Here is an 8,045-nt window from a genome sequence, read left to right as displayed (position 1 = left end):
ATCATCATCCGGCTATGATTGGGAGTCCCATAGGGCGGTGCTACCATCCTGGCTGTGATTCGGAGAGTCCCATGGGGGCGGTGCACCACATCCGGCTGTGATTGGGAGTCCCATAGGGCGGTGCACCACATCCGGCTGTGATTGCGGGAGTCCCATGGGGCGGTGCACATATAGGCCTAGCGCCCCGTCTAGGTTTGGCCGGTTGCTCCGTCGTTCCTAATATGAATCGTTACTTAACCGACTTCCAGGTTAAATAAAGGTCAAATAAAACATTTTTAAATACCGCGTGTCAGTTGTGTTACGTCTGATTCAGGAAAAGCGGTGTTGATGAGGCGTGTCCCGCCAACGTCATGGGGCTGTCAGTTGTGTTATGGCCTAAGTCAGCACGGTTACAGCCTATATCAGTGATGTGACTGTGTGTATCCTCCTCAGACGAGACGTGTCCTGCCAACGTGTGGGACTCTAAGAACCGCGGGGTGAACGGCACCCAGAGAGGACAGATCGTCTGGAGGCTGGAGCCTGGACCTTACTTCATGGAGCGTGAGTATAGTGTGTGTGTGTCATGTGTGTGTGTTAATGTTTATGAAGGACTGTTTGTGTGTTCAGGATGATCTGGGCCTGGATGGGATAAAGTAATCCCTCTGCCCCACTCCTGAAAGTTTGATACTACTATTCACAGGTCGCAGGTGACCACTTTTAATTTATGCATCGCTCTGGATAAGAGCGTCTTGCTAAATGACTTAAATGTAAGTAAAAATGTAATTAGAACAATAGAAGTGTTGCTGTAATGTTGTGTTAGGATGATTGAACAATATGTTTCTTTACTGTGTGTGTGTGTGTGTTCAGGATGATTAGAGCAATAGAACTCTTCTGTGTGTGTGTGTTCAATAGAACTCTTCTGTGTGTGTGTGTTCAGGATGATTAGAACAATATAACTCTTCTGTGTGTGTGTTCCTTCCTCAGCTGGAACTAGATCTACTTTAAGTACTATCATGGAGTGAGTGGTGGCCTGGGAAACAACAACCCCTGCATCACCGTCAACAACCCAGGACTTCCTGGTTCTGTGTGTCTGTCTGTTTATGTTTATGAAGAGTGCTTATGGACCAAGTAACTGTATGCCAGATGGTGTAGCTGCATCTTAGGCAAGCTTATCTGGTTGTTTAGAGAGAGGTGTGTGCGTGTGGTGTGTGTGTGTGTGTGTGTGTGTGTGTGTGTGTGTGTGTGTGTGTGTGTGTGTGTGTGTGTGTGGTATCGTTGACGTGTGGTGGACTATATTAGATATCAGCTGAATATGTCAGTTGGACTATATTAGATATCAGCTGAATATGTCAGTTGGACTATATTAGATATCAGCTGAATATGGCAGTTGGACTATATTAGATATCAGCTGAATATGTCAGTTGGACTATATTAGATATCAGCTGAATATGTCAGTTGGACTATATTAGATATCAGCTGAATATGTCAGTTGGACTATATTAGATATCAGCTGAATATGTCAGTTGGACTATATTAGATATCAGCTGAACGTGTCAGTTGGACTATATTAGATATCATCTGAATATGTCAGTTGGACTATATTAGATATCAGCTGAATATGTCAGTTGGACTATATTAGATATCAGCTGAATATGTCAGTTGGACTATATTAGATATCAATCTGAATATGGCAGTTATTATTATGTCTATATACAGTGTTGTAATGATGTGCAAATAGTACAGAAGGGAAAATAAATAAACATAAATATAGGTTGTATTTACAATGGTGTTTTCTCTCTCTCTCCACCCCCCTCCATCTCTCTCTCCACTCCTCTCTCCCCATCCCTCCTCTCTTTCTCCTCTACCCCCCTCTCCCTCCATTCCACCATCCCTCCCCCTCTCTCTCTCTCCCTCCCTCCCTCCCTCCCTCCCTCCCAAACCTCCCCGCTCCCTCCCTCCATCCCTCCACCTCTCTCTCCCTCCCTCCAAACCTCCCCCTCTCCCTCCCTCCAAACCTACCCCACTACCCCTCTCCCTCCTTTCAAACCTCCCCCTCTCCTTCTCCTTCCCTCCCTCCATCCCTATCACTTCCTGAGTTCACTAATACCAGCTGGCACAAATTAATTTGATATGAAATTCAGAGCGTTAATCTTCCAATCGGAGGGAGCGTCTGGCAGGCACCCATGTTGGTTTTATGACAGGATCTGACAGATTACCAGACGTCCAGTCCACTTGATCTCTCTCTCTATCTGACCCTCCTATATACAGTATCACTCTCCAAAATATCTCAGTGTTACACTGTGCTGTACTGCTCTGTGTTGAACTGGATATTGATATATCTCAGTGTTACACTGTGCTGTACTGCTCTGTGTTGAACTGGATATTGATATATCTCAGTGTTACACTGTGCTGTACTGCTCTGTGTTGAACTGGATATTGATATATCTCAGTGTTGAACTGGATATTGATATATCTCAGTGTTACACTGTGCTGTACTGCTCAGTGTTGAACTGGATATTGATATATCTCAGTGTTACACTGTGCTGTGCTGCTCTGTGTGTGGAGACTGTGATATATGATATATCTCAGTGTTGAACTGGAATATTGATACTATCTCAGTGTTACACTGTGCTGTACTGCTCAGTGTTGAACTGGATTTGATATATCTCAGTGTTACACTGTGCTGTACTGCTCTGTGTTGAACTAGATATTGATATATCTCAGTGTTGAACTAGATATTGATATATCTCAGTGTTGAACTGGATATCGATATATCTCAGTGTTACACTGTGCTGTACTGCTCTGTGTTGAACTAGATATTGATATATCTCAGTGTTACACTGTGCTGTACTGCTCTGTGTTGAACTGGATATTGATATATCTCTGTGTTGAACTGGATATTGATATATCTCAGTGTTACACTGTGCTGTACTGCTCTGTGTTGAACTAGATATTGATATATCTCAGTGTTGAACTGGATATCGATATATCTCAGTGTTACACTGTGCTGTACTGCTCTGTGTTGAACTGGATATTGATATATCTCAGTGTTGAACTGGATATTGATATATCTCAGTGTTACACTGTGCTGTACTGCTCTGTGTTGATGGTATATTTTCCAGACTTGTTGGCCCTCAACCATAAGTCTCATGTCTGTGGTATTATACTGTCCTATCCTATACTAACTATCTCTCAATGGTTGAGTTCTCGTCACAGCTCATCTCCCATTGTTTGTTTCCTTGCCAGGTTAGAGCCGAGGGTCAAGCTGAGGGCCAATCAGTGACAGAGAACTGTCGGAAACTCGTCAGCTTCACTTTATCAGGTCAGTTATTGTTGATTGGTAGCTTGTCTCAATCTACACTGGTCTGGTGTGATCTGCACTGCCTCCCTGTGGTTGAGATGTGTTACTGCACGTGACCTCCTGTCAGGCACTCCTGGACCAGAGTTGCCTACCGACCCCTGGTGTACAGACACTCCTGGACCAGAGTTGTCTACCGACCCCTGGTATACAGCCACTTCTACCGACCCCTGGTATACAGCCACTCCTGGACCAGAGTTGTCTACCGACCCCTGGTATACAGCCACTCCTACCGACCCCTGGTATACAGCCACTCCTACCGACACCTGGTATACAGCCACTCCTGGGCCAGAGTTGTCTACCGACCCCTGGTAGACAGCCACTCCTGGACCAGAGTTGTCTACCGACCCCTGGTATACAGCCACTCCTACCGACCCCTGGTATACAGCCACTCCTACCAACCCCTGGTATACAGCCACTCCTGGGCTAGAGTTGTCTACCGACCCCTGGTGTACAGCCACTCCTGGACCAGAGTTGTCTACCGACACCTGGTATACAGCCACTCCTACCGACCCCTGGTATACAGCCACTCCTGGGCCAGAGTTGTCTACCGACCCCTGGTATACAGCCACTCCTGGACCAGAGTTGTCTACCGACCCCTGGTATACAGCCACTCCTACCGACCCCTGGTATACAGCCACTCCTACCAACCCCTGGTATACAGCCACTCCTGGGCCAGAGTTGTCTACCGACACCTGGTATACAGCCACTCCTACCAACCCCTGGTATACAGCCACTCCTGGGCCAGAGTTGTCTCCCGACCCCTGGTATACAGCCACTCCTGGACCAGAGTTGTCTACCGACCCCTGGTATACAGCCACTCCTACCGACCCCTGGTATACAGCCACTCCTGGACCAGAGTTGTCTACCGACACCTGGTATACAGCCACTCCTACCAACCCCTGGTATACAGCCACTCCTGGGCCAGAGTTGTCTACCGACACCTGGTATACAGCCACTCCTACCGACCCCTGGTATACAGCCACTCCTGGGCCAGAGTTGTCTACCGACCCCTGGTATACAGCCACTCCTGGACCAGAGTTGTCTACCGACCCCTGGTATACAGCCACTCCTGGACCAGAGTTGTCTACCGACCCCTGGTATACAGCCACTCCTACCGACCCCTGGTATACAGCCACTCCTGGACCAGAGTTGTCTACGACCCCTGGTATACAGCCACTCCTGGACCAGAGTTGTCCACCGACCCCTGGTATACAGCCACTCCTGGACCAGAGTTGTCTACCGACCCCTGGTATACAGCCACTCCTACCGACCCCTGGTATACAGCCACTCCTACCGACCCCTGGTATACAGCCACTCCTACCGACACCTGGTATACAGCCACTCCTGGGCCAGAGTTGTCTACCGACCCCTGGTAGACAGCCACTCCTGGACCAGAGTTGTCTACCGACCCCTGGTATACAGCCACTCCTGGACCAGAGTTGTCTACCGACCCCTGGTATACAGCCACTCCTGGACCAGAGTTGTCTACCGACACCTGGTATACAGCCACTCCTACGCTGGCACCAGACCTGGTGTACAGCCACTCCTGCCGACACCTGGTATACAGCCACTCCTACCGACACCTGGTATACAGCCACTCCTGGACCAGAGTTGTCTACCGACACCTGGTATACAGCCACTCCTGGACCAGAGTTGTCTACCGACCCCTGGTGTACAGCCACTCCTGCCGACACCTGGTATACAGCCACTCCTACCGACACCTGGTATACAGCCACTCCTACCGACACCTGGTATACAGCCACTCCTGGACCAGAGTTGTCTACCGACACCTGGTATACAGCCACTCCTACCGACACCTGGTATACAGCCACTCCTGGACCAGAGTTGTCTACCGACACCTGGTATACATTATGAAGTAGAGATTTCTCTGAGTCTCTCTGTAGAGATCCTAATGTGTTTAAAATAAATGTATTATTTAATTATTCTGTGTGTGTGTGTGTGTATGGTATAACTCCACAGCTCTAATATGTGTATCTGTGTACACTCATGAGCTTTATATATTTCCAGTATATTTCCAGGATACATGGTATGTGTCTTTCTCTATAGATATCCGTGCGTTGGGTCCTGAAGAAGGGATGTTCTTTAACCCTGACCCCCTACCTGAAGATGTCCATCCACCCTGGGAAGAGGAGTGGCTTCCCCACCTTCACACACCACGGACAGGAGCGCCGCCTCCGCCATCATATCTAACACCACCCAACCCTGTCTGGCCCGGGAGATATACACACACACAAACGCTAGAGCGCAAACAACACACACACACACACAAACGCTAGAGCGCAAACACACACAACACACACACACACACACACACACACATCCAGGCACAAACGCTAGAGCGCAACACACGCACACACACACACACATCCAGGCACAAACGCTAGACGCAAACACACACACACACACACAGCAACACACACACACACACACACACACACATCCAGGCACAAACGCTAGAGCGCAAACACACTGCACACACACACACACATCCAGGCACAAACGCTAGAGCGCAAACACACACACACACACACACACATCCAGGCACAAACGCTAGAGACGCAAACACACGCACACACACACACACATCCAGGCACAAACGCTAGAGCTGAACACACACACACACACACACACATCCAGGCACAAACGCTAGAGAGTGCAAACACACACACACACACACACACATCCAGGCACAAACGCTAGAGCACAGCACACACACACACACACACACACACACACACTGTAAAATAATGCTTTCCAATCCTCTCTCTCTCTCTGTCAGAAGTACACGTTTGTGGCTCTGATGACGGATGTCTTGGAGATCGAGGTGAAGGATAAGTTTTCTAAAAGCCGACCAATCATCAAGCGCTTCCTGGGTCAACTGACCATCCCAGTGCAGAGGCTGCTAGAGAGACCCTAATGCAGAGTGAGTCAACTGGAAACCACACCACACACACACTCAGAGATACATTTCTTACCGGCTTCCGCAATGTCCTTAGTAACTAGACATTATTTAATCAATAGTAATCATTGTAACGTTTAAATAACCATGTATTGGTCATGTTGACCTACAGCTGAGTCTGAATGGTTTGTAATGTGTGTTTATATCCACAGGGACCAGCCGCTAAGCTATACCCTGTGTCGTCGTCTGCCCACGGACCATGTGAGCGGCCAGCTGCAGTTCAGAGTGGACATGACCTCCGGACATGACGGTAAGGACATGACCTCTGGACATGGCAGTAAGGACATGACCTCTGGACATGACGGTAAGGACATGACCTCTGGACATGACGGTAAGGACATGACCTCTGGACATGACGGTAAGGACATGACCTCTGGACATGACGGTAAGGACATGACCTCTGGACATGACTGTAAGGACATGGCCTCTGGACATGACGGTAATGACATGACCTCTGGACATGACGGTAAGGACATGACCTCTGGACATGACGGTAAGGACATGGCCTCTGGACATGACAGTAAGGACATGACCTCTGGACATGACTGTAAGGACATGGCCTCTGGACATGACGGTAATGACATGACCTCTGGACATGACAGTAAGGACATGGGACATGAGAGAGGGCATGGCAGAAGGACATGACAGTAAGGACATGACCTCTGGACATGACGGTAAGGACATGACCTCTGGACATGACGGTAAGGACATGGGACATGAGAGAGGGCATGGCAGAAGGACATGACAGTAAGGACATGACCTCTGGACATGACGGTAAGGACATGACCTCTGGACATGACAGTAAGGACATGACCTCTGGACATGACTGTAAGGACATGGCCTCTGGACATGACGGTAATGACATGGCCTCTGGACATGACAGTAAGGACATGACCTCTGGACATGACAGTAAGGACATGACCTCTGGACATGACAGTAATGACATGACCTCTGGACATGACGGTAAGGACATGACCTCTGGACATGATGGTAAGGACATGACCTCTGGACATGACAGTAAGGACATGGGACATGGGAGAGGGCATGGCAGAAGGACATGACAGTAAGGACATGACCTCTGGACATGACGGTAAGGACATGGGACATGGGAGAGGGCATGACAGAAGGACATACTAAAGTAATAACATCTGAGAGAGAGAGAGGCTTTGTGTTGATCCGCTTATGTTAGACTGATTATATATATTTGGATTAAAGCGTCTGCTAAATTACATATTATATTCATGACTTTTGAATGTCACACACCCATCAACTAAATGCTGTGTGTGAGTTTTAAAGGTAACCCTGTTTTCCCTCCCTTCCCCTCCTCTTGCCTCCCTTCCCTTCCCTTCCCCTCCTCTTGCCTCCCTTCCCTTCCCCTCCTCTCGCCTCCCTTCCCTTCCTCCTCCTCTCCCCTCCCGTTCCCTTCCCTCCCCTCCCTTCCCTTCCCTCCCCTCCCTTGCCTCCTTCCCTTCCCCTCCTCCTGCCTCCCTTCCCTTCCCCTCCTCTTGCCTCCCTTCCCTTCCCCTCCTTCCCTTCCTTCCCCTCCCCTCCCTTCCCTTCCCTTCCCCTCCTCTCGCCTCCCTTCCCCTCCCTTCCCTTCCCTTCCCCTCCTCTCCTCCCTTGCCCCCCTTCCTTCCCTTCCCTTCCTCCTTCGCCTTCCCCTCCTCTCGCCTCCTTCCTTCCCCTCCCTCGCCTCCCTTCCCTTCCCCTCCCTCCTCCCTTCCC

The 8,045-nt window shown here is 49.3% G+C and overlaps 1 pseudogene; it reads left to right on the top strand.

The window, feature by feature from the left end:
* The first annotated feature begins 327 nt into the window (after positions 1–327).
* LOC135566230 (E3 ubiquitin-protein ligase HECW2-like) lies at positions 328–6,278 on the top strand (annotated as a pseudogene).
* The last annotated feature ends 1,767 nt before the right edge of the window (positions 6,279–8,045 follow it).

This window comes from Oncorhynchus nerka, unplaced genomic scaffold, assembly GCF_034236695.1.
Source record: "Oncorhynchus nerka isolate Pitt River unplaced genomic scaffold, Oner_Uvic_2.0 unplaced_scaffold_6619, whole genome shotgun sequence".
Classification (NCBI taxonomy): Eukaryota; Metazoa; Chordata; class Actinopteri; order Salmoniformes; family Salmonidae; genus Oncorhynchus; species Oncorhynchus nerka.
The sequence above is the reverse complement of the archived record's forward strand: the minus strand, read 5'-3'. Positions and strand labels throughout refer to the sequence as shown.